The sequence below is a fragment of the Falco punctatus genome (genome assembly GCF_963210335.1).
Source record: "Falco punctatus genome assembly, chromosome: 4".
NCBI lineage: Eukaryota > Metazoa > Chordata > Aves > Falconiformes > Falconidae > Falco > Falco punctatus.
In genome coordinates, this window is record NC_137583.1 from 50659368 (window position 1) to 50678315 (window position 18948).

Here is an 18948-nt window from a genome sequence, read left to right on the forward strand (position 1 = left end):
TTTATTGTACACAATCACGATTTTATATATGTTTTCAGAAGCTGCGCGCTTTAAACAGATTAGTTCTTTAAGCTAAGCATTACATACTAGGTAATCCCTGATTGGTGGTTAACTACAAACAAAGGACACTTTAAGTAAGTGTTTACAGTCATCAATCAACAGCAAGGTGTTACCACTCCTTGGCACCATCCGTTCCCCACTCCCCTATCCTCTCTTGGCATGACTCATCCTGTTAATTGTTATCTATTCACACTCCTTGTCCTCCCAGGGTTCGTGACCTACAAGCTCGAGCACATTCCCCTCAGCTAACTGATTGCCACCCATGGTCCTGATTTCCAGGCCCCCTCCTGCACAGAAGTGCATGCTAAAATAAGTGAAAGCTACAACAAACTGCAAATTTGTAAAGGGTGCTGTCACTAAGTGGCACTTATATGTGACATTGTAAGTAAGATGTTGGGCTTTACTATCTTTACTTCATCTGATTTGTATCTGAAAAAAAACCAAACCAAAGCAAAGCCCGCAAGTTATTTACTAGGAAGACAAAAGCTAATGCCCAACACGCATTGCCTCTGCATAATGTTTCAAAAATCATGAAACATAAAATCATTAACTATCACTCTGTTTCTGGGTACCCAAATCTCTCTGCTGTCAAAGTGAAGATAGTATTATTTACCTTCACTGCAATGAGGAAATGTAAAGGTGAAGTGATAAATGTCTGCTCCTGCCCAATGGAACCGTGCTTACCAAAATGAATCCACAGCCCTGTGTGTGTCTTCGCTCACACAGTCTGTGTGATGTGAGCTATGCTGTGCACAGGCATCTAATTATTTACCTGCCCTTCCTGTCAAGCTCAAAGTGAAGGAACTTCTTCTGGGGCAGCAGATGTTTGGAGATGATGGCAGGGAAGAGCCTTAAAGAAAAGAATGCACCCAACAGTGGGACAAACCCTTGCACTGCATGGTGGCAGGAAGAAGCATGAGCCTGCCCCGTGGGCTATCTGCTGGTTTGCACTGTTTTTTTTGTTGTTTTTTTTTCTTTTTCGAAATAGGGCCTAGCTTAAGGGAACAAGCAGTCTTCTTATCCATAGAATGAGTATGAATATAGACTGTAGTACTTGTGAATACACTCTGTCACTGACATGAGGTAGCGCATGGCTTTCATGCATACATATATCTTAAAAATATGAACAATCATCACCAAAATACATCTGTACAGTACTTTAAGGAGCAAATTGCTCCAGACAGAAAATACTGAACCATAAATATCAAAAACTCTGAATTTCAGTTACTTACATTTAAGAAAACAGGAGCACTATGGGGGAGTTCTTCATTTAAGAGCACTTAATTGAGAACTCAAAAAAAATCCCAAACAATAACAACCTAACTAAAAAGATTCTCCTTTAGACAGGAAAGTAACAATAGAATAAAAAAAAGAGGCAATAAAATGAACAGTACAAGTCATACAGACAACTTTTACATTGCAGTCTCTGCTACAATATTCAATTAGAGAACTTAACATAATTGACTCAAAATCCATGGTGATACAAAGCCAAAAACAATACAAAAAGATTTAAGTAGTATTTCAGTAACAAAAATGTCCTCCTAGAAATAATTAATGTTTGATGTACTAGCAAAAGAATTTACAACATTGTTGAAAATAAGCATTCTGTTAAGTATTTAGAAAGAAGTCAGAGGAGATGCTAGAGGTTTATATTGGTGACGAAATAACAAAATGCTTATTACTAAAACCATTTCTACACAAGAGTGCTGAAGTTGGACAATTTAGGATTATTAGCTGAATACCGACTGCCATTCAACAGATTTATGAGAAATAACTTGCGCATTCCTTAGACCATTATCATTGACTTAAGAAATCTGGAAACACTAAAGAATGGAAGAAAGTTAATGCCGTATCAGATAATTAAAATAGCGAACCGGATAAACCAGTAAGTCTGACAGTCTAACAGTATTGCTGCCATAGTTCTCAGGAAATATTAGTACTACTAAAGCATGTTTTATAGTTAACGCTAATCAAAGCAGTTTTATGGAAAACATATCTTGTCTAACTAAGATGATATATTTTCATAAGAATATTTATCATAAGACTATTTATAAAAAATTGCCCATTTGTTCATACAGCCTTCCATAAACCATTGACCATGTGAGTACCTTTGTTTAACTGAGGCTAGACATGAGGCTTATAACAACAGACATTCGGTAGACTTCATCCCAACCCAGTGCAGGTGTGTGCAATATTTACGAGCTGACCGCTCTTGACAGTCAATGGAGAGAAACAGGCACTTCTAGGGATGTTTCAGGAGATTACAGTACAACCTATTCAAGTCTTTGTATTACAGTGTGGTGTGTCAAACCCTATACAAGGAACCTATGACAACTCATTCAGTTGTACACACCTACAGTTAAATAAACCACATCTTCATGCACTTCTTGAAGCGCAGGGTGCCAGAATTTAAACCAAGAAATGACAGACTGGTATTGCAAAAGCATTTTGGATAACCTAACTATTTAACAAGTGCTGAGATGCACAGTTGCAAAGTGACTGGTATTTGTCAACTGCTACTCTTCAATTACTTGTGGAATTGCTGTGATAAAAAACTGCTGAGCAAACTCCAGCAACACTGTTTATGCCCAGTGCAGCACCAGCTGAAGAACACTGTCTTATTGTCTTCAGCTAGGCCACAGTCCATGTTTTCATGTTTCAAGAATTTCTTTGCAAGTTAGAAGTGAGAGGAATACTGTGACAGATTAATACTGTTCAGGTTAAGAACCAGTGCTAACCTCATTTACAGCTCTCAAGTTCCTACAACCAAACAGTGCTGAGGAGAAACAAACCACTGCAAGAATAAGCAGCCAGGGCAGCATGGGAACTTCTTAAACCAGCTTTATCGATAAATTCCATTTATGTCAAACCTTAACTTACATGTTTTCAAAGCTAAAGAAAGAAGCAGAACTGTTGGGAACATTTTTTTTACAAATGAGAAGTGGGAAAGGTGAAGAAAATTCACAATAAAATTCACTTGCAACTAGCTGTTTGTAGGCAATTGAAACAAGCAAATTTGGATTAATGCAGTATAAGAAAAAAAATAAAAGATTGCCACATGTTGCTTGCTTAGTGCTGGCCCTCCAGGAAGAGTGGGTTTTGGAGAAAAAAAGATCAAGAAAAATCAGAGGACAGTCTCAGGATTTCCAGTTTAAATGCTGATCAGATTAAGAGAAACCATATATTCTGACTCAGGTATACACTGGTGAAATATCTGCTGTACCCTGGCCTGTAATATTTTGAATAAAATATTCAACCCTCCACAAAAATCAATACAACACATTCTTAATATATGTCAAAAAAGCAAACTATATAGTAACAGCTAAATGAAGAATCATCAGCAGATAGGACCTGTTGTCTGCTTAACATCATGTGATATATCTGTGATTCAGGAGAACGTATGAAATTGAAAAGAACACTAATTAAGCTTGCATAAGTCACAAGGGGACAGGACAAGTAATTTATACTCTTATCCAAGTCATTTGGTGGATTAGGAACAAAAAGCTATATATAAATAAATGTGCATTCAGAGAGCGTGAAAGAGGAGGCAGACCACTTGTTGCATGGGATGTATACTCTTGGGAAGCAAGAAACCTAAAAAGATCTTCAGAAACATGGAAGAAACAACGCACATATACTGTCCATAAAAAGCAAGAGCTAAAGTGGGTGCACGAGTCAGGGACAACCTGGTCCAAGCAGCTATCTATACTACTGCAGCAGAAAGGTCATCCTGGTACCCTGAAACTGCCATAAAGAACAAAGCCAAAACACAGGTGTAAGGGGTGAAATAGGAGGAATAGAAATAGCCACAGGAAATCTAGAAAAAATAGAGTCAGTATAAAACACAATGATAGGGGGAAAAGCACAGTAAGACCAGATAAGGAAAACGGATCAGGGAAGGATTTAAAGACTTGTAGAAAGATACACTACTAGAAAGTGAATGTGGGAGGCCTACAATGAAGGTGCCAAGAAAGTTATTTGGACCAGAAACTTAAGATGGAGCACAGATCTGGCAAGACAAAAAAAAATTTAAAAACAATCTATGACAGCACTGTCAGTGACTACTGTCCTGTCAGTTGCAGGACAGAGAGTTAACAGACAGGTTGTATTAGATGTAACCAATGCTATGTGATACTATACAGTCAGGCTCTCATATGTACATGCCTCTGCCATGTACCATGCAAGCACTTCCTAGGAGCCATTCCCCTTTATCATTTACTATCCTGAGACTTTTAACAAAGACTGTGGAAAAATTCATATTTCTGACACCATCAGACCTGCAACCAAAGGTCTACTTAGCCAACAGTTAGTACCAGATGCTCAAAGAAAGACTATATGAAATAAATTTTTTTAAAAAAATCTTGTAAATATATATATTTAATTTTTTTTACAACTATATCAGGTATTCTAATAAACATACTCTGGCACATTAAAACTTTCCTTACTATATGGGTAGAGCATTACAGCCACAACACTATTACTGCAAAAAACAAGACCTACATATTCCCCCTGCAGGATCTTCCTGTTTCTAGCAGCCACGGTTTACAAACACCCTGATCCAAGACTACCATGTTTTATAGCCAGCAATGGAATTGTCCAACACCTGTGTTTGAACCCATTTATACTGTAGACAGCTGAAACATCTTTTAGTAATAAATGCTACAATCTAATTTGGCACGAGCTAAAAAAAAAAATCCCAACCCTTTGTGTTCGTTTTAAGCCTGTTGCCTGATAATTTAATCACATGTCCATATGTTCTACACATCCTAAGCCCATATGTTCCAGAAATAGTAGCCTGTCTTTCCTCCGTGATGACTGATGATCTCTAGCAGTTATCTTCATCTATCATTTTTCTAAAGAATCTCACATACCTCCTCTGACAGAAATCTCTCCACCTCTCACTAACCCTATCAGTCTAGAATTCTTCTAGTTCTACTAGTCACGGCATCTTAAGGGATATAGAACTGCATTCACTCTTCAGGACACGAGTGAACCCTGGATATATACAATACTGTAACAATAACTTCAGTTTTGTTAATTCTTTTCCTGTAACATGTAACATCAAATTTTCCATTTTAATCGCTACTGCTAAGCTCGTGCTTGCAGAAAGCTATCTACAAAGATGCTAAGATTTCTTTCTTAAGCCAAAAGACATAACTTTGACAACAATGCGGCTACACTGGCAGGCTTATTTTCTCTACACACTTTGTGTATTAATTCATCAACCTCAAATTTATTCTGCCATATTATCATCCAGTTTTGAAACACTCTTCCTCAGTCTTAAGAGACAGGTTTAGGTTCCACTGCACTGAATAACTTCACATTGTCAGCTAATTTTGTTGCTTCATTCTTTACCTCTTTAGATATCATTTGTCATCCACTGAACACCCATGAAGAACCAAAAAGGCACTCCTTCCATTACAGAAACTGAACATTTATTTGTCTTTCTGCAGCCACCACCCCCAGCAGCTCCAGGGCCCAGGGACTCCACTAGTTCAGGTCAGTCCTTTCCAGAGCTCTGTCTGTAGTTTCTTAATAGCTTGTCAGTTAGTGAAATATACTTTTGGTCTTGGTGTCCCTTATCCCTGAGACTAGCAGGTTTGTGCCTCTGTGGGGTTTTCTTTAGTGCTTCCCCCATTTACTTCTTATCCCCCTTTGCACAGAAAACATCCCTGACTGCATAAACTTAATGAAGAGTAGGTGTTCTCTCACCTTCCACATGCTCTTACATCTCCTCATGATGTTCAACAAAGGGAAATGCAAAGTCCCACACCTGGGGAGGAACAACCCCAGGCACCAACACATGCTGAGGGCCACCTGCTTGGAAAGCAGCTGGTCAGAAAAGGCTATGAGGGTTCTGGTGGACACCAAGCTGGACACCAGCCAGCAGTGTGCCCTGCCTGCAAAGAGGGCATGTGGTGCCCTGCACTGTGTGGGGCAGTGTTGCCAACGGGTCGAGAGAGGGGACCCTTCCCCTCTGCTTGGCACTGGCGAGGCCACAGCTGGAGTGCTGTGTCCTGTGCTGCGCTTGTCCAGTACGGGAGAGACACAGACATACTGGAGAGCCCAATGAAGGATATGAAGATGACAAAGGGACCAGAGCAGCCCTCCTATGAGGAAAAGCCAAGAGTACTGTGAGTGTTTATCCAGGAGAAGAGAAGACTCAGAGGGGATCTAATTAATACCTATAAATACCTGATGGGAAAGTGCAAGAGGATGAAGCCTCTTTTCAGGGGTGCCCAGTGACAGACCAGAGGCAATGGGTGCACACTGAAACACTGGAGGTCCCCTCTAAACATCAGCAAACACTATTTTACAGTGAGGGCAACGGGGATTAGAATAGGTTGCCCGGACAGGTTGTGGAGCCTCCTACCTTGGAGAGATTCCAAGGTGGTCTGTACATGGTCCTGAGCAACCAGCTCTGCTTGGGCAGGGGAGATGGACAAGATAACCTCCAGAGGTCCCTCTCAACCTCAACCATTCTGTGATTCCCTACTTTTCCTGACTGCTTATGAGGAATTTTCCTTATTGACTATATACTTCCCGTGTTAGCTTTTACAATCTTTAGAAACCTTGCCGAGAGCATCTGCAAAACACTTAAGTACAACACACTGACAGGCCCACTCCTACTCACACAACCCATCAGAGAATTCTAATTCTATTAAGATAAGAGCACAAAAGATAATAGAATAGGAACATAACGACCTGTGGGACACCATTTGCCTCTACAGAAGACATGCTGATGCCTTATCTGCAACAGCATGCTTAGACACCAATCCTTTGAATAAAAGACAGGATTCCACTAATTACAACTTCACATGCAGTTTACATTGTTAAACATACTAACAGATGAGGATGGCTGCAACACTTGACAGAAGCATTCACTCAGAAAATAAAATTTGAAGGAGTTATGAAGAGCTTGACAGAAGATCTTATGAGCCTGACAGAAGATACTACAGAACATGGTATCAGTCATTAGCTCTCTCTTGCTTTCATCATACTGCAGCCAGTGCTGGTCACATCTCTAAAAAGTATACAGCAGAATTAATAAAGATACAGATATGGAAAGACTAGGTACAAAATAATTATCTTATGAAGAGGAACTGAAAAAGTGTGCTTGTTTATATTGCAGGGGAGGGGGAAAATGTGCAGAACTGAGACTAGCACTGAGACAAAACTAGGACACATTTATCTTGTAACAGAAGAACTAGGGGACCACCAACAAAACCAGAGGGCAACAAACTCACAATCAGTGAAAGCTTTTTCATGCAGAATAGTTAGCCTGGGGCACTAACTGGCATAGGTCTTGCTAAGAGACTTTGAAGATGCAAAAGGAGATAAGGAGCATCCAGGTTTCTTGACCTTGCAAGCCACACAGCAAAATCTTTACATGTCAAACAGCCACAAGACACATACCACCGTATACTTCAGAGGGTGACAGAGAGAAGTACCAGATAGTTCACAGAACAGTTATGACAGAAGATGTCTCACATGTTCCACGCTGCCTTGGGCCCTAGCTGGTCTGTGCATACCACTGGATCCCAGGGAGACCTAGTGATGGTGTTCTTGGCAGTCCCCACTGGTTTGCATCCTTCCAAAGATAGATCTGGACTACCAAGCACAAAAATGGCACCAGAATTACTTACACACCATACACAGATACGCTTGGACGAGACACTTAGATTCATACAAGAATATCCAGAGTTGTTAAGAGAAAATGAGAAAGTTTGTAAAGAACAAAGCCCACAGAACAGAAGCCAGGCTCTACTGAGAGCTAACAGCATCCTTCTGTGAGGGGCAGCTTATTGCCTAGCATTAATCACAAGGGATTTGAAAGACCATTCTAGAGATGACTGGGTATTATTAGACTATTTTTTTCTGATTACAAATGAGTAATTTGTATTTTTTTAATTGTATATATATTCATATTATATATATAATGATAATGATATGAAATATCAATAACGTCCCCAATTTGCTGCAACAAACGGTAAATGTAGTTAAAAGTGAAGGTACCTTTACAGGGAGGGTTAGTAACTATTCATACTACATTCACCAGTGTCACTCAGCATATGGAAATCAAAGTCAGCTCTAATGAACTGGTGTACAGGACAGAACTGCTGGACCGAGCCATTTTATTAAGATAGATCCATTCAAAGTGTGTGTTTAAAGGCAAGGAATGATCTAAGAACAAAGAATGAAGAACATCCCGCTAAAGCAGGGGATCATGTCTTGAGAAGTGGAAAATGTGAAAAGGAAGTATGGACCCACAGTGGGAAAACAAACTGAATTACCTGTGCCACACTGTGGCAAAGAGAGCCAAAAGAACCCTTAGATTTATGAAGAGGAAGCAAGGATAATAAGATGATTTTCTCTATATACTTTGATAACTAGAGAAGTCCATGTTGGGACACTGAATAAAGTAGTGCAAAGTACAATCCAGAAGTCTGAAAAATGCTGTCCACAAAAGGTGGACAAATTTAATGAAAGGAAGTTGAGAGATGAGAACAATGATGATGTTTAAGTACATTCAATGTAAGTACAAGCAGTCACAAAATCCCGAGTGATAGAAAGCTTTTAAATTACACATTAAAAAAAAAACAAACAGAAGAGCCACTGGACAAAAGCTGATGTGAGACAAACTATGCCACAAATCGTTACCACACAGTGCATGTCAGTTAGGAGCATGGTGGGGGGTAGGGGGTGACCACACTCCTAACCATTACAACACCCTCTCCTACATAAGCCCAGATGATGCTTATGACCTTCACCTCTTGCCTTCAGGATAGTCTAGCAGTCACAAACAAGACAAAGAATCCAAGCAAAGGGACTAGCATGGCCATTAGAAGCTCTTCAAATCCTTCTTTGCCCCAAGTCAGTATTGACCTGCCAAGAGCCTTCTTAACAGATATTTGCTGAAGTTCTTAAATCCTCCACTGATAGGGGCTCTACAGGCAGTATATTCAATTTTTAATTTATAATAGCTAACCAAACTGCAGCTTGTCTTTCGGGAAGATATAAGGCTCACAATAAGGACAAAAGTCCATTAGGGCTCAGTAAAATACAGGTGTCAGCTGATCCAAAAGTCTCTTTCAGCCAAAAGATCCATTAATCTGTAAACAACCATGATCATGCAGATCAACACCTGGCTTCATGCTGGTGTTAACCCCAGGACTTTGACTTCTATGATCACAGAATTTGATGAATACAGATTACTGGGAGAGAGAGCATTCACCATCAGTCAGTTCCCTCAGGACCCTGGCATGCACTCCACCAGGTCCCATGGACTTGTATATGTTCAGGTTCCTCAGATGGTCTAGAACCTGATCTTCTGTGATGGGTGGGACTTCATTCCCCCTGCCTTGAGATTCAGCAACTCAAGAGATCTGGGAGGAGCAACTATCAGTGAAAACTGAGAAGGGAAAAAAGTTGAGTACTTCAGCGTTCTCCATGTCAGCTGTGACCAGATTCCCTGTCTCATGTATTGGGGGGCACAATTTCTTTTGTCCTCCTTGTCTAACTAGGGTACCTGCAGAAGCCCTTCTTATTCTCCACATCCCTTGACAATTTTAATTCCAGCCGTACTTTAGCTTTCCTGATCCCATCCCTACACTCGTGGGCAGCACCTCATATTATTCTCAGGACACATTCCTGCTTCCACTGCCTATGAGTTTCTCTCCTATGCTTTGGATTTACCAGGAGGTCCTTACTCAGCCATGTTGGTTTCCCACCTTCCTCACCTGATTTCTCAACTCTGGTAAGCAGTAGTTCTTGTGCTCTAAGAAAAATGTCTTTAAATAGCCATCACCTCAATGTCCAAATCGAGACCAGTATCAAGTGGTGTCCCTCAGGGGTCCATACTGGGACCAATACTTTTTAATGTCTTTATTAATGACATAAATAGTGGGATTGAGTGCCCCTCAGCATGTTTGCAGACAACATCCAGCCGAGTGGTGCAGCTGACAGGCTGGAGGGAAGGGATGCTGTCCAGAGGGACCCGGACGGGCCGGGGAGTGGGTGCTTGTGAACTTCATGAAGTTCAACAAGGCCAAGTGCAAGGTCATGCCCCTGGGTCAGGGCAATCACCAGTACCAGTACAGACTGGGGGTGGTGAATGGACTGAGAGCAGCCCTGCGGAGGAGGACCTGGGGGTGCTGGCGGATGAAAAATCAGATGTGACCTGGCCACATGCGCTCGCAGCCCAGAAAGCCCCCCATGCCCTGGGCTGCATCCCCAGCAGCGTGGCCAGCGGGGCGAGGGGAGGGATTTTTCCTCTCTGCTCTGCTGAGACCCCACCTGGATCCAGCTCTGCAGTCCACAGTAAAAGACAGATGTGGACCTGTTGGAGTAGGTCCAGAGGAGGGCCATGAAAATATCGGAGGGCTGGAACACCTCTCCATCTATGAAGAAAAGATGAGAGATCTGGGGCTGTTCAGCCTGGAGAGGGGAAGGCTCCAGGGAGGCCTTTTTGTGGCTTTTCAGTACTTAAAGAGGCCTGATAAGAAAGATGGAGAGCAGGGCCTGTAGTCAGAGGACAAGGAGCAATGGTTTTAAACTGAAAGATGATGGGTTTAGATTTTACATCAGGAAGACATTTTTTACAATTAGGGTGGTGAGACTGGAACAGGACTATCATTCTATGAACGACACACTGAATGAGCTTTGTACTTTCTCCTGCAACTACTCGCATTGGCCACTGTCCACATAGAGTCTGATCAGCATACCAGCCAGCACAGTTATGTGGTTATTCCTATGATCTCAAAGAAGAAAAAACAAGAATACAACACCTCAAGTAACCTTGCAGTATGTCTTTTCTCCACATTGGAAACAGAAAGCTTAAAAAAATTATCTACAGGTAACATTCAAAAATTATTCCTCACTCACCTAACAACGGCAAACATAGCTCTTGCTTCCCATCTAGACATCACCTTTTAACTGTAAATTCTGCAGTTGCCATGAACTGTACATGCTTTGCCAGGGGAAAATGACTGTTTTAAATCTTTAAATATCATTAATCAATAAATTTTGAATGTTATGCCTTGTTATGCCTTGCAAGTTCACCAAATTAAATCCAATTTCTTCCACATCATCAAAAGCACATTTGCAAATCAAAGGCCACATGCTTATGAAAAGTTAAGTTTATACAATTTCCCACTGCAGTGCAATAGCTGTGCCTGCAAGTTTAAAAATATATGATTGGTAAATGGTATTTTCTTCTCTGCAGTTCAGGACTTTGAAAGGAGCTGAACTGCCTTTATAAGCAAATATTTTAAAAGATTCATTCACAGGCAGAGAATAAGCGTGCCAAATTTCAGGGTAAAAATGAAAAGATACAGCGTTGATTAGACTCCGACACTCTTGGAGCAGGCAAATTCTTCAGTCTAGCTAAGGGCTTCATTTAAGCCATGGTGATAGTTATAGTTGAAGAGATATGCTTCTACCCCTAGCTTTGCACAACTACCATAGACAAACACAGACATCATCATTATGGTAAGAGTACAAAACAGTAAAGGCTATTGGACTACCCAAGGCCATAAAGGCAAGGACAGGAAGGATGTCTCTCCGCCACTAGAATAAATGAAGAGAGAGGTTTTTTGAAAAAAGGAAGGAAGATCAAAACAGCTTTCCATAAAACTCATGGGAACCTTGTCCAGTATTGAGGTGCCAGTGATACCAATATATCAAGGTACAAGAATGACCATGCACTGTTACCCTTGTGTTCACTCAGTGAATACCAGAAACATTTGACAAGGGCATCTCAGGCTGCCAATTCACAAAAATCACACGTGACTCACTTGGTGACTTCTGAGTAACATTTCCTGATAAAGACATACTAGCCACTGTCTACATTATGAAAGCATTATGGAGAAGACTGCGGTAACTCTGTGAGCTAGAAGAAGCAGCACACAAATTATAGTTACTTGCTTGCTTCTATGCACTTAGGACACTACTCTATAAATAAAAAACATGGATAATTCCGTGGCATAACACCAACACTCTTAATCCTTTACATTTTAAATTAAGAACTATTTAATTCCTCCAACTGTATCATTCCAGGAAAGCTAGGTCGCTGGTATGTGATTCAATTTAAGTGGAGACCAGCAAATTCCAGGTGTTAGCCCAAGCACTGTGGAAACCACTGTGGCCATACCTCACTGGGAGAGGAGCAAGCTCCAAGTTATTAAGAGTACTGAAAGTTATAGTTAACACTCTAGCTTTCATCAAAAAGCTAAAGGAATTTTGATACATAAGCTCTTCCGATTCCAGTAAGGGTTGCAGACTCTCTGCAGGAATATATGTCAGGAGGTATGTTCTGCGTTAACTTTAACATCAACGGGTTCTTAACAAGTCTGGAAGCATACAGAACATGGCATGTGATGGTTACAGGAACAGAAAGAAATGGAGTGCGGTGTCAGAACTGAAAAGGAAAGAAACTTTCCTAGATGTCAACTAGAAAAGAAACGTTTTGCCACATTTGCTGCCTGACATTCAGTGGTCATCTTGAACCCAACACCATCAATAAGTGCAAACACAATTAAAAAAAAGAAAACTCACAACAGTGTTTCCTGCTTAGCAGGTTGTTATTCTCATTTTCTTTAGTTCCAATTTCTTTTGCCTAGCATCTGCAGTCACCCCCTTTTTGTCTGGTTTCTCCTGCTGCCAAATAACACTCATCCATACCTCAGTCTTCTATCATTTGGAACCGGAATGAGGAGAACTACCAAACTATCTTTCTAAAAGATGTACCCCTACTCAGCAACAACTGCGAGCTGGATACAGGTACCCACTACCTTTAGGAACATGCCAGAGCAAATGGTCCTATAGCTCTCCCTGGACTCAGAATCCGAAAGAACATTTAGCTGAACAGAAAAGGACAGAATACTGACAGAAAACAATCACAGAAAAGTCAATCACAGAAAACTGGGACAATTAGGAAAAAACCTAACATCGAAACAGCGGACTTGAGAATTCAAGGGATTTTTCTAACATTGTTTACTCCAAACCGCTGACTCCATAATTAGATGGCAGCAAAAATGTAAAAGGTATGTGGAAAAAAAAATTATTCCATATTTGCCTCATTTTCCTATGCTGTTTCCACATACCCATTGCTAGTCAGAGACAGGGTATTTTGGTCTGAGTCAGCACCAACACAGTTCTTAAGTTCATGTGAGTTATGACTGGTACACTAGTACTGCTGCCTCTGCATAACACTGTCCCTAGCTCAGTCAGAATCATACAACCAGAGGTAGCAGGCATCAGGCAAAGTTTGTAACTATGCTGCAGCAGACTAAGCAATGTGGTTGTTAAAGGGCCAAATCAGATGACAGTAACAAGCCTAACATGTCTTAAAATAAAAAAAAAAAGTTACAAGCTAGGCTATTTATTTTCAATGCAAAATAGAACACATTTTTTTTACCAGACAATTTATGCTACCAGTGAAGCGACCTGTGCAGGCTGTAGAAGGTGAAAAGGCACCAATCCAGTTGCAGGAAAAACAAAGTCCCTTACAGGTACACTGTGTACTGACTGGGAAAAAAGACAGATGGATACAAGTGGACATTCACCAGTGGAAGCAACAAGAATGGAACTGACGGTAGAAAATAAAGACCTGAGTGGCAGATTTGAGTACCTTATCATGGAGATGACCAATGCATATCCAACATCAGCAGGTACTGGAGAAGTCTATCAGCTGGGAAGAGCTAACCATGGTAATTTAAACCTGCTGTGAGAAGCCTAGTAACCCTACAAATCAATAGCTATTTGACAAGAACTAATCACATTTACTTGTAGCTAACAGAGTAATGAATTACCACAAAGAGTACCTGCTAGTCCTCCTCCTCTTCATTCTTTCCTGTTAGGCCTGGTCTTACCAACTGCATTCTCCAACGTTACTCACCCTGAGCCAGCCCACTCTGCCTAATCAGCACTCTCCCTGCCAGCACTAGCAGAAACTATCACAGAATTAGTTGGCTAATAAAAGGACCAGCTTAGGTCAATAGCAGCAAGCAGGCAGTTCAGGATCTATTTCACAAAATAACATTTCCCATATGTCCAAAGGCAAACATGTTGCACTCCCAAGACAAAGCAGAGACACATTCTTTCCACCTAGAACAGGTCATTTTTCAAAGGGCTAAAACCTACCTGTACCGGACTAGGTAGCTGATGAACACCTGGAGTCACATGTGTATAGACCAAGAGGAAGCAGGAAGCTTATCCAGCAGGGGGGAGCAGGAGACCAGATACTATGTCATGATGATTTAGCAACAGATACTCTCATTGACCTGAAGCAGGAACAGCTCTAAGACAGCAAGCCAAGGATGCATTTGGATCCAGCTCTGAAAAGAGAAAGTACATACTGAGTGAGAGGGAAGTAATACACAATATAAATAAAATTTCCTAGACCAGCACCAACCCATGTGACACTTCATAAGCAATACAACTGGAGGGAAAAAAAAAGAAAAAAAAAAAAGAAGAGGGAAAAAGCAAGAAAGAAAAGATGCAACTGACAGTGATTAGGGGCTTCTTTGCAGACAACTGCACACAAATTCATGCCCACACTGCCAAGACAGTACTTTTGCCCAGGCACTAGGCTATTCTCATAGGCTATTCAGCTTACAGGTGGGAGCCAGCATATATTTGGGGAAGACTGGAAATAAACTTGAAGGAAGCACACCACTTGTCTATAACCTGTCAAGATGTTGAAACATGCTCTAGTATGAACCATAGGATGGTTAAGATTGGAAAGGACCCCTGGAATTTGTCTGGCCTAACCAAGAAGCATGGGTATCTTCTTACATAGATGTTCTCAGTTGCATTTCTGCCATCAGATTATCTCTGGCAACTTCTGGGAAAGCAGGTCAGTTCAGGAACTTCAAGCAAGCCAGCTTGCTTTCGTTCTTAAAAAAAAAAATAATAATCAAATCCTTTAAGTCTATCAGAGTACTCTAGCATTTCAGCAGGTGTTGTTATCTGCCCTGGTAGGATGATGAAGGTGTGGCAGACTGGGAGAACTAATGACCCCACAGACTTAGGGTTTAGTCAGGCAGCTTCAGTGTCTGTATATTCATGATAGGTCCCAGAGAAGATGAGCCAGGGTAAGAAGGAAAAGGGAGCCACTCCTCAGAAAGAGCTGAGCCAGCTGCACCTGTGTATGCAAAGCACTGCTTCTTCTGCCAGCTCTCTACTGTAGCTGATGAAGAAAAGAAGCATTGCAGCAGAACAGATGTGAACACCAGCACTCACAGCATTCACAAGTGTAAGCTCATACTTAGTCATGCAGTTAGAAGCAACTGCTCAAAGAACCAACAGGCCAGAAAGGGAAACACAAGCATCACAGTGCCAGCCTAGGCAGGGCTGGTCAGCACAAGAGCAGACAACTCCATCAGGGACAGTAACAATGTTCTAGGTCCAGCAGGGTAAAAACAAGGGAAGAACAAAGAGCAGAAAGAAGATCATGGTGAACTGTGTTAAAACAGAGCTGATGTCAAGGAAGGATGGAGTCCGGGAAAGCAGTTCTGAGGCAGAACACAGCAAATGAAGGCAATGCAAGTGAGAAAGGCTTGACCAGGAGAACGCATGAGGTACAGAAAGGAACATCACTGCAGCACTGTGGAAAAGGAGGCAGCCAAAGGCTGACGTTGGGGATCTCACCCTCACCCTGCCCTAGGGGAAGATGGGCTGGTTTGTCATCATGGCGTCCCAATGGTAAACAGCAGGTTGTCAATTGCTCCCAAGGCAGCACCAAGGAACCAGTTATTTTCAGACGCTGCAGGACTCCGCCTGGATGGGCAGTAGTGTGAAGCCATTCTCTCCAAGGGCAGTGATGACAACACTGGGCAAGGATACTGAACAAGTGCACCCCCAGACCATGCTAACTGGGGAATGACCCTGCCTTCTCCTCAGTCTGCCGCTGAATTTCTGCCTCAGTCCAGCACAGGGTCCCTCCACAGGCGATGCTGATAGAGGAGAGTTCAGGCCCAAGGAACAGGAAGGAGGGAAGGAGCAGCAGTCTCCAGCAGCAAGCTCGTGGCGCCACAGTGAGATGGTTTGCCTGTGCAGGAAGTCAAGATCTTCTGGACAGCCACGCAGAGCATTAGTCTCCTACAGATACAGATCGGTTTGTCCTGAGTATCTGGGACTACACATCTCCCTCTGAAAAGAGAGCTGAGGGGCAGCAAAACATATGCTCTCTCTCAAAAGGTGCTACCTCCTACATGAAGGCTGCTTGTTCCTGGGGAGCTGGCAACAGCCTTCAAGTCAGTTGCACTGGGGTGCGCCATGTCTCCAGGATCAGGGTGTTGAGAAGAGGACCCTCCTTTCCAGATGACCGTGACAGGGCAGGCTAGACGATTCCCCCCGGGAAGGTCAGTCCTTGCCGGGGGAAGCCTCCCGAGGGGGCCTGCAGGCCACATCTGGGAGCGGTAAATGAGCACCGGGCTGCCCCTCCCCGCCTGCCTCCCTGAGCCACCGGGACCCGGCGAGGCAGCAGAGCTGCCGCAGCGGGGCCGAGGATGCGGGGCACGGCCCGGGACAACCGGCGGGCCAGGCGGGCGGCCGCACCGGCGCGACGCCAGTTCCCAAGGGAAGAGCTGAACGAGCTGGTTCCCCCGAGAGCTCCAGCCCCCGGCCCCGCGGGGCAGAAGGCACGGCGGGCGGCACAGCGGCGGCGCGGGGTCCGCTGCCCCGACCCGGCGAGCCCCCGGTCAGGCGCGCGCTGCGGGCAGCACCGGGGCCGGAGCAGCGCCAGTGCCCGGGGTCCGGGCGCCGGGGCCCGTGCCCGGCCAGTGGGCGCCGCTGGCGGGGCAGGGGGAGGGAGGTGGCAGCGCCCAGGCGGCGGCGTCCCGCAGCCAGCGCTCCCGCAGGTGCCCGGGGCAGGGGGGGGCGGCGGCACCCGGGTCAAGGCTCACCGTCCCGTCCATGCTCCTCCCCGCCGCGGCGCTCTCCCACTCTCCCGGGGGCCGCCGTCCCAGCGCCGGGCGCGGGGCGCCTGCGCGGCGCTGCAGAGAGCGGCGCAGGGACCGTCTGCAAAGTGCGCGTCGCTCGCCGCCCGCGCAGGAGCGGCAGCGCGAAGCCGGGACAGGCGGCCCGCAGCGCCCCCGCCGCCAGGGCGAGGGTCCCGCCACCGAGCGACCGACGCCTTGGGCCCGCCGCGCTCCCACCTCCTGCCTTTTAGCACCGCTTCGGCAGGGGGGAGGATGGCGGAGCCGCGGCCCCCGTGGCCGCTTCCCAGCCCCGCGGGGGCGGTGCGGCGCGGAGCTCCTCCCGCGGCGGGCGGGGGCAGCGCCCGCACCTTCCCGGCCCTGCCGGCCGCCCCGGGGAAGCTCCCGCCAGCCAGCGGCGTCCGCGGCAGCCTCTGGTGGGGGATGGACGGGCTGCGGGTCCGCCACCGCTAGCCCCCTGCCGCCACCGAGCCCGGTGTCACAGTCCCCCGCCTCCAGAGCCCCCTCACCGCCACGGCGCCCTCCCGCCGCTGAGCGCCCCTCGCTCCCCACCGCCCCCAGCCGCCGCAGCCTCCAAGCACCGCCCTCCGGCCCCGGCCCCGGCCCCTCTGCCCAGCGCGGTCGTCGGACGGGCCGGGTCCCGCCGCAGAGCCCGCGACACAGAGCCACGGCACGGCCTCGGGGGCGGCAGGGGGGGCAGGGGCCGGGGCGTGGAGAGCCGCAGCCCCCGCGCGGCGGGTGGGCACGTCCAGCAGCGCTAACCGCCCGCGTTGGCGGCCCCTGGCCGCTTGGAGCCACGCCCCGGAGGGGGGTCTGGCCCCTGGAGGTGGGGGGTCTGGTCCCTGGAGACGGGGGGGGTGCTGGCCCGTGGGCCCTCGGGCTGCGCCGGCTGGAACGGGAAGCGACAGGGAAGGTGCTGCGTGGCCGCCCCGCGCAGGGCGTGCGGGACCCCGCTGTTCGAGGGCGAGCTGGAGAAGCGCCGAGGGCAGTGCTAGCCAAGAGCGGGACGCTGCGGCCGGGGAGGGGTGGGAGGGGGCTGCACAGGCTGGGCGCTGGCAGTGCTCCAGTGCTCCAAGGCGCCATCAAGGATTATCGGATGAGTAGAAGCCAAGCAATTCTGCCAATTCCAAGTGTCCAAAAAGCGTGCAAGTCTAAAAGCTGAAATAAAATGTTGCAAAGATTCTGAAGTGGATTTGTGTCTCGCCAGGTATTCTGAAATGGAGCCTGTCTATGCACCTGCCTTCAGCTTTTCCAGCCTGCATTTTTCATGTGTGTCACACTTTCAAGCATTTTGCTACAGCTATTTGCACTAGAAAAACACTGTTGCAAATGGAAAAGAAGCGCGTGTGTTACCTGTAATCCAATAACTGCCGCCTTTGAGCACCCTGGAAGAAATGGTGCAGCGTGCATGTTGGGAAGATAACGTAAGTGCTAGGTACATCCAGGAAAGGCAATCTGAAAGAGGAATGCAAGGGAGTGTGACTTGGCCAAGGTAGGTGACTCATGAGGGGCAAGCCCTGGCATAGTGTCGCAAGAAAGCACCTTGGGTTGTGGCTCAGGTTGGGGCTCCAGGCCAGTGGCTGCACTGGCAGACTGCACATGTTCCGTAGTACCATAAAGCATGCTTCACAAGGGATGTGTGTGACAAGGTAATGCTCAAGGCCAAATAGCATAAGGCAGGTTCCTCAGAAAAGATGTCTCCATGCTGAAGGTAAGAATGGAGGAGCCAGCTGAGCAAGATTACCTTGCTTTTGCTCAGGAAATGTGCACCGATCAATGAGAGTGTATCATCCTCTGTGTCTGGTCATCTGATCTGACCAACAGCCTCCAGATCTCCATGGAACAGCCTAGACCATCTGCAAGCAATTGGCTTGCATGTTCCAGAGTGCCAGCAACTGGCTGTGAACCACTTCTGAGTGAGAAAATTCAGCATCCTGTCAGCTGTGGC

General features: G+C 45.5%; 1 protein-coding gene across 7 annotated transcripts in view; it reads right to left on the reverse strand.

The window, feature by feature from the left end:
* SMARCD3 (SWI/SNF related BAF chromatin remodeling complex subunit D3) overlaps positions 1–17851 on the reverse strand; it is a 111374-nt gene extending 93523 nt beyond the window's left edge. Inside the window, exons 1-3 of one of the 7 annotated variants that reach the window (XM_080382718.1) lie at positions 17220–17851; positions 15718–16472; positions 14203–14396 (exon numbers count right to left, since the gene is read on the reverse strand). The gene's annotated coding sequence lies outside the window, so the exon portion shown is untranslated. Of the gene's footprint in view, positions 1–14202; positions 14397–15711 lie in introns of all 7 variants that reach the window. The other 6 variants (XM_080382719.1, XM_080382716.1, XM_080382715.1 and 3 more) reach the window with 6 other exon arrangements.
* Positions 17852–18948: the final 1097 nt, after the last annotated feature.